Source organism: Chiloscyllium plagiosum, chromosome 6 (genome assembly GCF_004010195.1).
Source record: "Chiloscyllium plagiosum isolate BGI_BamShark_2017 chromosome 6, ASM401019v2, whole genome shotgun sequence".
Taxonomy (NCBI): domain Eukaryota; kingdom Metazoa; phylum Chordata; class Chondrichthyes; order Orectolobiformes; family Hemiscylliidae; genus Chiloscyllium; species Chiloscyllium plagiosum.
Window position 1 is genome coordinate 66,575,222 of NC_057715.1, and position 14,924 is coordinate 66,590,145.

A 14,924-nucleotide genomic window follows, 5' to 3' on the forward strand; every position below is an offset into this window, starting at 1 on the left:
GGAATATGTATCTTCAGATTCACAATGGTGTATATGTGATGAGCAGCAGAGAAGGCAGTCAACTCACTGCAGTTTGAGTGAGTAGCAGCTGCCTTTTCCTCTTTGGGAAGTGATGATCCTAGGTCAGAAGAAGATTGAGATTAGGTGGCAGCAATCAAACGGTAACAGGATTGGCCTACCTGAGGTAGACAGGCAGTCTGGAGGGAGGGAGACCACAGCACTACTTCTGGGGCTGTCAACTGTTCAGGATATTGAAGTTATCATTAAAGTTCTTGACTTCCTGGAATTCTTTTCCAGTCAGTGGTGTTAATGCTGCTTTAATTATTGGGAGGCAGAAGGACAGCCTTTCACCAGCATGTTTCAGTTGTGCAGTCAAACCCATCCCCTTCTCTGTGCCTAAACCAGCTTGTTGAAGTAGAGGATTGTATTCCATGTTTACTGGGGATGATTCATCTCTAACATTTGAAAAAAGTTCTCAAAGTGGCTCAATTTAGATAGGAGGGGAGGACCTTTCTCACCTTTGTGGTGGAGATGAGTGGTGTTGACTAGTTTCATTGTCTTTGGATAAAATGTAAATTTCAGTTTGGCTTTGTCTCTTGTATAATCTATGTTTGGTTTACAAAACCTCTACCTGGTCGAAGGCATGGGTTTGGAAGATGCTGTCAAAGATGTCTTGGTCAGTTATTGCAGTGCATTAAGGGAAGGTACATAGTCAAGGCCACATTTACAGGGGCACACTACTCCAGTATCTAATCACGTTGGCTGCATCAACACCAAATAATCACAGCAGTGATTCTCCAAGATAAGGTTGGCCATGGTGGAAGTCAGACTTTGCCCAATGTGATTGTAGAATTTTCCAATGGACAAAAATACACACGACGGGTAGGAGCTCCTTGAGGAAAATGATAATCAGCTAGTTCCCCACAAATTGGTCACAGCTTACCTCAGGCAGAAATGGTGATGGGTCAAGTCAATCCACCATTCTTGCTAGCTCTGATGAAGAGGAAATGGCAGGGGGCAGTCAGAACACAGCAGGATATAACAGCAGGGAATTAAGTAGAGCCACGTTGGCCACTGGAGGTTGGTGCGACTTTGAGAATTGTGGTGATTGAAAACACTACAGGCAGCACAACTACTTGTAAACTTCAGGGCTGCAATGGCAGAGGCAGCTGAAGATGTCATGGGTTTCCACCACTAACAGCTCCTGCAAGAAGATCTGCATCCACATGGATTGGGAGGTCTTCCAATGTCAGTAGCATTGAAACTCACTGTGACATTGAACTTGAATACCTGTGGGAATTTACAGGGTTGCACAGGGAATATCACAGTCAACCACTCGCTATCGCATCAGGAAGCATCATCAATACTTATTCAGTTGAATTAATTTTTCAGGCAGCCAGAGCTGTGGATTTCACTGTTATGGCTGGATTACCACAAATATCAGGAGCAATTGATTGCACACATATAGTAAGGTGAGCTCCTTGGCAACAAACAACAGCACTCCTAAAATGAACGGATTTTCATTCTCTGAACATATAGCTGATCTATGATAACCCAAGTCAAGTCCTCTTGGTGTGAGCGTGATCACGATGCGTCCTCACCAATACACAGGTTCCAAACATCCCTCACCCACTGAGATGTAAAGTGCTAGTTTGGGGACATTGGGGCTCAGACTTTGCAGTTCACAATTGAATTAACACAATTGTTTAAGTCTACAACTTAGATCTAGTAAATGGTGGGCTGCAGTGATGGGTGACAGGGAATATCCACAGAGGACATAAATAATACCATTCATGCATAACCCACAAAGTGCAACAGAGGAATGGTATAATGTAGCCTGCGCCAGCAACAAGATGAAACAGAGCTGCAAATTGAGGTTCTGCTGCTTGGACCACACAGGCAGAGCATTGCAGTGCCAAGATTCAAAATAGGAGCAGAAATAGACTATTGGATACCTTGAGCCAGCTCCTCCATTCAATCTGATCATGGCTGATATGTTCGTGTCTCAAATTTCACATCCCCAACTGCCCCCGATAACCTGATTACCCAGCCTAATAAGAATCTACCTGCCTCTGTGACAGAAATAATCCATGACCCTGCCTTCCAGCAACTTCTGAGGCAGAGAGTTCCAAAGTAACACAGTCCTCTGACAGAAAAAATTCTCTCCTCATCTTAGTCCCAAAAGGGTAATTTTTAATTTTGGACAGTTCCAGCTGCGTCCACAAAAGGAAACATTCCATTAGTGTTCCTGATTACATTGTACCTGCATACTAGCCTTTTGTGACCCATAGACTACAACATTTAATTCCCTCTGTACTTGGGATTCCTTAGTCGGCCTCTATCTAAGTAGCATTCTGTGTTTTTTTATCTTTCCTGCCAAAGTGAACAACTTCACATTTTTCCCATTATAGCCATGTGCCACATTTTTACCCATTCACTCAAACCATTTATAATCATCTGCAATATCCTTATTTCATCTTCACAAGATACTTTTTAACATTCCTTGGTACCATCTGCAAATTCAGCGACTATGACTTTGCGCCCTATATCTTAGTCATTCACTGGAAATTGTTAAGCATTTGAGGCCACATTACAGATCTCTGTGGGACTCCATTCATTACATTCTGTAGTCAAGCATGACCCACTTATTCATAATCTATGTTTTTGGAATGCACTTTCACACATCCTTCAGATTCGAGGATGAAGTTTATCAGTATAGTCGTCAGGACACAGCTTGATCACTTTGTTGCTTCCCTTATGATTAGGTTAGAGATAGTACAACACTTGCTTATAGTCCAACAGGTTTATTTGGAAGCACCAGCTTTTGGAGCACGGCTGATTCATCAGCTGATGATGGAGTGGCGCTCTCAAAGCTAGTGTTTCTAAACACACTTGTTGGACTATCACGTGGTGTTGTGTGATTTTTAACTTTATCTATCTATATTGCGTTGTAGCCTCCTTATGACCTCTGTAAAGCTTATTTTCTTACTTACCTTTGTGTCATCAGCAAATTTATTCATCAAGACTAATTCTTCTCATAGCAGTGAGATTTCAGCTCCAGAGCATGATGGCTGATCATGCAGTGGCCAAGCAATTAGCTCTACACAGATGAGGAGTTCAGTGAATCTTACAGTCGGGGTGGGGTAGAATGTCAATGCCACAACCATGGGGTCTGAGTCCAGTACCATATTTAAAGGCATAGTAACCACAAAGTGGGACAAAGTAGAGAGGAGGAAATATTGAGTGCTTATAATAAAGGGATGGCAATAGTCATGGTTGACTTTAATTTGCATATGAAAAAAAACATTGACAGTGGTAGTCTGGATAAGGAATTCATACAGTACTTTCAAGATATATACTGGAACTAACCAGAGAGCAGATTATGGGTCCTGGGCCTCCTTCACCGCCGCTCCCTCACCACTAGACGCCTGGAGGAAGAAAGCCTCATCTTCCGCCTGAAAAATTAATTCAACCCCAGGGCATCAATGTGGACTTCAATAGTTTCTGCATTTCCCCTTCCCCCACCTCACCGTAGTTCCAAACTTCCAGCTCAGCACTGTCCCCATGACTTGTCCGGACTTGACCTACCTATCTCCTTTTCCACCTATCCACTCCACCCTCTCCTCCCTGACCTATCACCTTCATCCCCTCCCCCACTCACCTATTGTACTCTATGCTACTTTCTCCCCACCCCTTGTTTTTACCTAGCAGATTATATTAAACCTGGTGTTGTACACGGTAATAGGGTCAATTAATGAGCTCAGAGTCAAGACAACCCTTGGAATCAGGAACCACAACATGAGTGAAACTTATATTCATTACAAGGGATACTTACAAGGGAGAATGATGGGTGTAATATTGTAAGGGGAGGCAATAGCCTATTAGTATTATCACTGGACTGTTAATCCAGAGATCCAGGTAATATTCTGGGGATCTGAGTTCAACTCCTCCACAGCATTCATTCAGAGTACGGGTGGTCTTTCTTTAGCAATCCTTTTGACTGTGTGGCCTTCCTTCAGTAATCCTTCTGACTGTGTGGCCTACCTTCAGCAATCCCTCTGACTCTGTGACCTTCATTTAGAATTCCTTCTGACTGTATGGCCTTCCTTTAGCAATCCTTCTGACTGTGTGGCCTAGCTTCAGTAATCCTTCTGACTGTGTGGCCTTCCTTTAGCAATCCTTCTGACTGCGGCCTTCCTTTAGCAATCCTTCTGACAGTGTGGCCTACCGTCCGTAATCCTTCTGACAGTGTGGCCTACCTTCAGTAATCCTTCTGACTGTATGGCTTTGCTTTTGCAATTCTTCAGGCTGTGTGGCCTTTCTTCAGCAATCCTTCTGATTGTGTGGCCTTCCTTCAGCAATCCTTCTGACTGTGTGGTGTTCCTTTAGCAATCTTTCTGTCTGTGTGACGTTCCTTTAGCAATCCTTTTGACTATGTGGCGTTCCTTTAGCAATCTTTTTGACTGTGTGGCGTTCCTTTAGCAATCTTTTTAACTGTGTGGCCTTCCTTCAGCAATCCTTCATGACTGCGTGGCCTTCCTTTAGCAACCCTTCACTCTGTGTGGCCTCTCTTTAGCAATCCTTCTGACTGTGTGGCCTTCCTTTAGCAATCCTTCTGGGGCAAGGCTTCAACCTACCAACGTTTTAATAAGAATTGAGAGCACTGCCGAGTTAGCCACTCAAGTTATTCCAAAGAAAATCCATGAGTACATGACAGAGTGAATTCTGTCTTTTTTCCATTACAGGCTGTAGTTGAGTTGGTTATAGATTCAATCACCTTTTGCACAGCTTTACCCACTGTGAACAATATTAATGGGTGGAACTTTGACCTAACCTGAATTTGTTAACCAAATCCGATCAAACCAAATAGAATTATTTCTGAAACGTTAACTCTGCTTTCTCTGCAGATGCTGCAAGGCTGGCTGCATTTCTCCAACAATTCTTGCTTTAGTTTTGATTTCCAACATCTGCAGTTATGCAGTCAGAGAGTCATAGAGATGTACAGCATGGAAACAAACCCTTTGGCCCAACTCATCCACGCCGACCAGATATCCTAAATAAATCTAGTCCCATTTGCCAGCATTTGGCCCATATTCCTCTATTCCTAATGCCCATTATTCTCTCTATCCATGCCCCTCATGATTTAATAAACCCCTATAAGGTCACAGGGAAAATAGCTCCAGCATATTCAGCCTCTCCCTATAACTCAAACCCTTTCAAGTTTCACAACATTCTTCCTATAGCAGGGAGACCAGAATTGAAACAGTATTCCAAAAGTGGCCAAACCAACGTCCTGTACAGCTGCAACATGACTTCCTAACTCCTGCATTCAATGCACTGATCAATAAAGCATACCAAACACCTTCTTCACTATCCTGTCTACCTGCGACTCCACTTTCAAGGAGCTATGAACCTGCATTCCATGGTCTCTTGGTTCAACAACACTCCCTAGGACCTTACCATTAAGTGTATAAGTCTGCCCTGATTTGCCATTCCAAAATGCAACACTTTATTTAGATTAAACTCCATTTGCCACTCCTTAGCCCATTGGCCCATCTGATCAAGGCCTTATTGCATTCTAAGGTAACTTCCTTCACTGTCCACTACACCTCCAATTTGGATGTCATCTGCAAACTTGCTAACTATACCTCCTATGTTCACATCCAAATAATTCATATAAATGAGGAAAAGGAGTAGACCCAGCACCAATCCTTGTGGCAGACCACTGGTTTGCTTTTTTTTTGGAATGACTTCTCCTATTTCAAACCCACCCAGCTCTCCCCAAGTGTTTAATCAGTTAAACTACTTTCTGTATATGGAGCTGTAGAAAAATAATTCTTGATATTTTTGTTGCACACCTGGGAGTAGAATATTTCTTCTCTACATGGAACATAATTATAAACCCACATAAATGCAAGATGTATAAAATCTTATTACACAGGATGAAGCAAATCTCCATTCTTACTGCACCACACTTCCACTCCTGACAGCCTCATGACCCCATTAAGTATTTTGTCATGGGCTTGGATGAATCCTTTTTCACAAAATATAAATGCATAAACTGTTTCCTTTTTCACTCACTGTAAATGCATTGATACATCACAGCAAGTAACTATTAATATTGCATTATTTAAACACATAATTTGAGTTGTTTGTTTCTGCACATCGATGTACATCTATTTACTACTGGAAACTTGCAAGAGTAATTATTACAGACATTAGCTGGTTTTAACTGTAGGCGTATTTTAAAGCCAATACCACTAGACTTGAGTCCTGGAAAAAGTAATGGTAAGGATTATGTGCTTATAATAAGCTTCTGTAATTTGTGTTGAGTAATTTTTACCATTTTTAGATTAACAACATACAATCATTTTTTTTTAATGCAATTGCATTATGTTACAATTTTTTGCATAAACATTTTGCAGTTGTATGTCATGAATAGTTGTTAGAAATTAGCTGAATGTAATAGGATAACCCAAAAGTACTTTGATGTTTCTTTGTGTGTCTGATTTTGAGCAGGAAAACTAACTTCTGCAATGTTTATTTGTTTTCCTTGCCTTACAAACTGAAATCACATACACACTCGCAAACACACACAACATAAATGCAAACATGACTAACAGCAAAAGTTTTCCCTTGTAGTACCTAATGCATCTTTATCAATATAGATCAACATCACTCAATCAGTACAGTCAGTAATTATTTCAATTCAGGAAGGATTTGTTGTTTGGTTGAGCAGAAGTATGATCACATTAACTAACATGCAATCGTAAGCAGCAAATTTACAATTCTAAATTCTTAGAGCACCCTCTTTGCAGATACAGTTGAACACTTTTTAAAAGTCAGTTCAGAATCAGGTTAAATTGAATGAAAATGTATAAAATGTAAAAACATTAATGGTAGGTCAAAGGACCAGGACACTTTTGAAAAACAAAAGTAAATGAGGACTTCTAAAAGAGGGAGAAATGAGGGTCTGGGTGAAAACTAGCAAGAAATATAAAAAGGCTCTGAAAACTTCTACAAATACATTAAAAGGGAAACAACAGCTAAAATGAGGAGTGGTCTCTTAGGGGATGAGATGGGAGGATTATGAGTGGGAGCCATGCAAATGACAGACTGTCAACAAGATTTTTGTCATCTGACTTTTCAGCAGAAATAATAGAAAAACAAAGAGTAAAAGGAAGGAAGGAATTTAGAACAATCACTGGTGAAAAAATACTGGAAAAAGTAACAGGACAAAAGACTGATAAGTCTCTTGGACCTGTGGCCTGCATTCCAGGATCATAAAAGAAGTGGTGGAAAAAAGAGTCAATGCATGAATTGCATTCTTCCAAATTGTTTTCAAGTTTTGAAAGATCCCGGTCCATTGGAAAATCATATACATGACATTCCTATTCAAGAAAGGAAGGACACAGGGAGAAAAAGTCTTGAGACCAATTAACATAACATTTAAGATTGAGAAAATGCTGAAATCCATAATGAGTGAGATAGAAAATCATAATACAATCAAGAGGCGTTAACATGATTTAATGAAAGGGGAATCATATTGACAAATTTATGAGAGTCCTTTGAGGATGAAACAAGCATGGTAGATAAAGGGATACTAATGAATGTATTGTATTTAGTTTACCAAAAGACATTTGATAACGTGCTATGTAAAGGTTGCTGCATAGGATAGGAAGTTATGGTGTTGGAGTTCATGTATTCACATGGGATGATAATTGATTAATTACTCAGAAACACAGGGAACATGAATCCTCTGGAGAGTGGCAATCAAAGTTGGATTGCCATTCTATTCCTTTGTTCTTTCCTTGTCCAGGAGCTCAGCAATTCTGACCTGGAATTCTGAACTGGGGTTTCTTGAAAAATGTGGATCGTCCCTGTTCAGAAATTCTTCCAACACAGCACAGATTCAGCATTGATGGAAGAAAACAAAGCAAACACAGAAAATGCTGAAGAAGCTCAGCAGATCTGGTAGCATCCATGGAGAGAGAAACAGATATAATGACCTTGAAAATGGGTCATACTGGATTCAAAACATTAACTCAGTTTTTCTGTCCTCATATCTGGCCAGATCTGCTGGGTTTCTCCAGCATTTTCGGTGTTTGTTCCAAATAGATACTTGTTGCTGGCCAAATCTCCATTCATACACTGACCCCTGGCTCCAGCTCCCCTGAAAATTAAACTTCCACTACTGTTTGAAAAGCAGCTGTGTCAACAGTAATTACAATGAGTGCCAGGTTACCTGCTGTCAAAATATGCAGTAATCCTTCATCATTCTTTTGTTTTTAAAAGTTTTCTTTTCCATTTTTGGTAAATAAAACAGATGTAATGTTTACACAAGTTATTGGAGTTCTTTGATAGATTAACATACAGTATGGATAAAGAAGAACCTATAGACCCACTGTGGATTTCCAGAACGTTGCTTAAAATAGGAGCTCATGGTATAGGAGCTAACATATTTGTATAGATTGAAGACTGGCTGACTGGCAGAAAATATAGAGTATGCATTATTAATTCTTTTCTCACTGGCAAAATGTTGTGAAGTAAAGATCTGTGCTTCATTTCAGCTTTTTTACAATTAAAATCAATAACTTAGTTGAGGAGAGCAAAGATGTGGTATCCATATTTGTAGATGACACCCAAGGAAGGGAGGAAAGTATGTTGTGAAAGTGACCTAAGGAGGCTGCCAACAGATACAGATAACTTGAGTGAGTTAGCAAAAGTCTGGCAGATGGAGTGTAATGTGGGAATATGTGAAGCTGCCCACTTTGGCAGGAAGAATAAAGCAACAGAGTATTGCTCAAACAGAAACCAACTGCAGAATTTGAGGTGCACATGGTGTTCCAGGTTACAAAGCGTTAATACACAAGTACAGCGTGTAATCCAGAAAGCTAAAGGATTGCTACTCTGTAGCAAAAGGATAAGCAAGATAAAAGAATTAAGATCACAAACAGATCATCCATGAGCTTATTGAAAGACAGAGCAGGCACAATGGACTGAGTGACCTATTACTTCACACATTTTAATTTTTTAAACAAAACAGGAAAGCCAGTCAAAAAAGAACTATATTTAATTAGCTAACCAGACCATCATATTCCCAAAAACTTCCAGACCAGTTAGTTAATCTGCTTTTGAAATCTTAGTTTGCAGCTGCATTTTGGTCTTTTGACTTTCGTATCATCTGCAAACTTGCTCACCCAACCTTCTAACCCCTCCTCATATTCCCAAAAACTTCCAGACCAGTTAGTTAATCTGCTTTTGAAATCTTAGTTTGCAGCTGCATTTTGGTCTTTTAAATTAGAGTTTACAGAAACTCTCCCATTTCTAACATCACCTGCAACAAGCATCCTACACTGCAATCTGGAATTCCAGATCTCCTTTAAGATTAGGAACTTTCATTTGGAGTCCCATTCTACAGAGCATAACCCCAAAGTGAAACAGCAGCAATCAGGTACAAGCCATAACTGAACTAGTTGTGAAAAGGTAATCAGAACAGAGTAGCAAAGTTTTCAGATGTGGATTTTTTGTTAACACTCAGGTTACCTAAGGGAATAATCCTTAAGAAACTGAACAATAAATCTCCATTTTGGGCCATACTCCTCTTGATTGGGAGATCAATCACGAACAAATATTAATGCAAATTTTAATCACAATCCATTCAACTCTTGACCTGAGTAAAACTTGCAACATTGCAAGTCAATGAGTAAACGTCATTGGCTGAAACAAAGCTGCAGGAGTAGAATATGGTATTGATGAGTGGCCACTTGGAGGGCTGTTGGTATTGAAAAGCACAAGCAACCTATGTGCTAACTCTCTTCAAAGTTATTGGCCTGGATTTTCTAATGACCAGTCTTTATTCCTGTGCAGTTAGGAGTTTCACATGAAAGCCCTGCAGAATCCCAATCACAACAGGCTCCAGAGGAATTGCTTGGAAAATTGAACACTCTGCTGAGCAATTCCACTATGCCTGGAATGGTCGAATAGTCTCCATTCAAATCAGAGAATTCAGAAGATTTGGATGAAATTAAGTAAAATACTTATGCAGGCAAAATTAAACTATTAAATACACAGTCTAACTCCTGAGTACCAATCAAACAGATCTTATAATTACTTGATATCTCCCCAACTTAACATCCTCCGAAACCCACCCACAGCCCTCTCTCCCCTGGACCCGGCCTTGCCTTCCTCAGCTCTGGCCCTGATTCAATACCCATTCCCCCACTTCAACCATCAACTGTCCACCCTCTCTCATTGGACATGACATGACTTGACTCCCCTGGCACAGGAATTAGGCTGACCCCTAACCCTCTACTAGACCAAACAAACATGACACGACCCCTCAGTTGGGCCAGAACCTCCACCCACACTGACCTACTTTAACACTGCATCCCTTACCTGGCCCTCTTGCCATTTTGCTTACTTGGCACCTTACACCTTTCCCACCTGGCATCCTACCCCAGCACTCTAGCCCTGTACCCAACTGGTATCCAACCCTACTAGAACCTTGACATCAAAGTTACTGCTTTTAACATCAGCATACTGTTTGACTGCAGCTGCCAAAATGGTCATGAGCACCGTTAAACTTCAGAATAATCAACTGACTGCCGTGAAAAAGCAGAGGTGGGATTTGCCTTCCCTCCGCAGTTTGACACCATGAAAGAACTGCCAGAATGGAAGTACGGCTCCACCTTTCTGAAGGAGCCCTGATCAAAATCTCCTCTCTGAAACACACAGCTCCTTCGATTGTTTAAACAAAGACCAGAGTAGCTGATCAGGCCAGGAAGACAAGAAGAAAAAGTATATAAAATCAGTGAACCTATTCAGGAAAACATGCCAATGAGAGGAAAAATTGAATAATTCCCATGTAAGATGTTGTGAAAAGATAACTTAATAGAATACAATGTTGGGCAAAGGAAATTCCAACAAACTGAAAGGAAGTATTGGTACAATAATACAGTTAATACTTCTTATCCATATAACAGTAGGTGCTAACGATATATCAAAATATCATACCTTCAAAGATAAAGATATATATGTACTCTATTTGATAAAACTCACTTTATTCTATCATTTAAAGCAGAACAAATAAACTATGTTCAAAAATCAGTTTTACAGTGCTCATTCTGAGGTTCTCCACTGAACAACATAATTGCTTTTCATGAAATTAAAAACCTTTTACAATAATGAGATCAAAGGAGCACTGTTTCTAATTAAAAACGCCTTCATTTACCTAATACATTGACTCACATCTAAATCATGGTTAGTGTTAAACTGTACAATGATGTTTAATGTCACCTTTAAAAGGCATCAAAATGAAGATTCCCAGGCATATGCACTTTGTAACCTGTCATTGGTCTTGTATGTGGCAACAACAATAATGAAGATAGCAGGTTTTCACAAGAATATTTATATGACAGAGTAATACTGTTTAACATTGCAATCAGTAAAATTTACCTGGATAGCTATCTGATGGACTCAACAGATAATACAGATAAACATTTAACAGATAAATAAATAATCCATTATGTGTCATTATTCATATCCCTTCATCTCTGCTGATATCATTAACCTCACCCAAAACAATTACCTGAATGTGTAAGCTTCTGAACAAAATATCTGTTAGGCCCCATATAATGTCAGTACAGCCTGATGCCCATATTTGAAGAATGATCATGCCTCCAGTGTCAAACTGCTTCCTTACACAATTGCTCAGAAGATGAGGTTCAATTTGGAATATGTAGAAAGAGAATAGGAGGTAGTGGGAGCTGTGTGTCAAGTAGAGTTAAAATGACCCCATATACTTGTCCTATTTTAATTCTTCCCTCAATGCTGTATATCATTCCTCACTTTGCACTCAGGCTTCTGCTAGAGTTTCCTTTGAAGTTATGAAGTGTATGATATCAGCCTGAGGTGTTGCACCCTATAAAGGTATTTCTTTCTGTCTTCCTATGTTCTCATGTTGAGATATTTAACTTTTTCTCAACAAATCTCCAGTTTCAAGATTGAGAATTTAACAGATAGAGAACCATCAGTTACAAGTCACATCCTGTTATCAGCTGAATTATTTTATGTAAAAACATCTCTGTTGCTTTTAAATAATAATTATCCTCTTACATGTGCCCACAGAAAACATTATAAAATTTGTACATGAATTTAGTTATTGACATCAATAAGCAGTGGAAATAATTTTTACCAAGTTGAATCAAGAATGATTGGCTATAAATGCTACTTCTCAGACTTTTCTTACACAATTGAAAACAGCTATTGTGGTGTCTGGCAATGCTCTTGTTTCAACTTATATATTACACATTATGCATTACACATTACATCTTCCCCTAAATTAGTCTAGTCATTTCCAGACAGATAACAAAAAGGGTATATTCAAATTCTGCCATATCATTTTCATTTTAAAACCAGCTTCCTGGCATTAACCATGGTACCATTTTGTAGCAACTTTAATAATATTTTGGTTGCAGTAATAAAAGTGAGAATGGAGTATACTATTTATGTTTTTAGGTATTGTATTACTTGGCAGTTAATTATAATAGCAGCTCAGCTTCATGTGTATAAACAGCTTGAGGCTGTTTGTTTTAGAAATGATGACATAGAATGTTAAAGCTAGTGCATTCCTTTGCACTCTATTCATTAGATGTGAAAACCTCACAAGTCATAAGTCCACATGCAATATTTTTATCTTTAGCTGGTGCTAATTAATCATAAGCAATAAATTAGATGGTCTGGAAGGCATCTCAACATTTCTTCAGAAGAGGAATTCCATTCTGGTGGTCAGTGTTGAAAAGAATGGACAGAAACAAACTGAGCATCTGATATAATTAAAATCTATTTGCTCTGATTTCCCCTGCCGAATGTAATTTTTCATGGCATAGTTGGTCTACTATGCTACTACCTATAAAATTCAGCTGAAATTATTTGGTGAAGAGTATTTTACTGAAAGATGCAAATGTTAAGAGACCATCAATCAACTTGCCCATTATAGGCAACATTTCATGTTAGTTCGCATTGTCTCCACATCAAGTAAACATCCTGTTGCCACATAGAATCCCTACAGTGTGGAAGCAGGCCATTCAACCCATCGAATCTACACCGGCCCTCTGAATAACATCTCATCCAGACCCAGACCCCTACCCTATCCCTGTAAAACCTATGTTTCCCATGGCTAATCCATCTGGCCTGCACATTCCTGGATACTATGGACAATTTAGCATGGCCAATTCATCTGACCTGCACATGTTTGGATTGTGAGAGGAAACCCGAGCACCCGGATGAAACCCAGTTAGACGCAGTTACCAGAGGGTGGAAGTGAGCCCAGGTCCCTGGTGCTGGGGGGCAGCAGTACTAATCACAGCCACTGTGCCACACATGAATTTAGTAATACTACAGCACAGATTTGCATGCTGTATCCTATTGCTGTGATGTGCTCAGGATCAGAGATTTGCTGGCTTGTGCCATTTATATTGGGGATGGTGGGGTTGTGGGGGTCAGATGGTGGACACTCATTTACCACCTGACAGGGGTAAGAGACAAATTGGGAGGGAGCTGCAAGCCTTTATATTCTGCGCCATTTGATAGTGAAGATTGGTGATGTCATACCTGAAGATAATTCTGCTTTGTAGTGTTTAGCTTGTCCTGGACTCCCATAAAGTCTCTTGTTAATAGGAATCTACAGGGTGAGTCCCAGTGGTCTATGACATTGGCAATTTACTCTGGGCTTTGCTATGGCAAAACTATATATTCCTCAGGAACAAGGTCAGAAAATATGGGCATCTTTCTTCTAATACCTACCAGTTCTTATCTTGCCTGTCACTGGGGAGTTTGCTTTTTACCTGCTACTAGCAGCAATTGCTTGGTTAAGGCCTGCTTAAAATTTAAACAGTAATTTCACTGTCAAAGCAAATTACAAATTCAAAATCTTGTAAAACTTTAAACATGCAGTCAGAAATAAATTGATCGTTTAAAGTAGACCAGCACAGCTATATATAGAAAAATGTGATCCCTCAAAAGGATTTTCCTAATGGCTTGAAAATGATTAGTGGAATCTTTCATATTAATAAAACAAAACTGAAAAAATGCAAATATATTGTATTTTCAATTAACTCAGGTTGTTCTCCACCTTGCCTGATTAATTCAATTGAACACTCTCACCTGCTTATGGCCAAGGTTTCCCTCAGGGTTTTCATTTCCATTCTAAACTGCTCATTGAAAATTTTATTCTGCTCTCCCAATGTCTCTGGGCTAAAAAATTGATATTTCTGGGCACGAGAGTCATGAATCGCAATCTACCCACAACTATTCAGATTGAGGGGTGGGGTAATATTTAAACTTGGCAGACCACACTTTGTTTCAATTGGCCTGAGTTTCTGTTCTTTTATGCTCCCTGTGATCTCTGAATGCAGCAGGGGATGGAGGGAGTGGGAGCAGTGCTGCTAAAGAGGCAGAAGCTGGCACATGGGACAGCCAGCCTGTTGCTCTTAAATTGAAACAGAGACATGGATCCATGGCCAGTGACATTACTTGTGGGGTAGGTGAGATACTATGGTCCTACAAGAGACAAGGGCCAGGAGTTCCTCAAGGACCCCCTCTAGAAGATAGTAGATGACATAGGAAAGTCAGCTCCTGGAATTGAGACCTGACTTCTGTCAGCATTACTACAAGATATCTAACCTCAATGGGTTGTCAAGACTATCTTCACATATGTCCTTCCAAACAGACATCAGCTTCTCTTAGGTAACAAACCCCCACAATTCACTCAACAGCACTCCAAATACTCAGAATTCAAGCCTATCCTTCATAAACTCCACCTCAACCTCACAAACCTTCTAACAATAACAGACTCTCATGTAGTTAGAAGAGTTGTTGTTAGTGATGGAAAAGTGGACCATGGTGTAATGGACAGAATGGTC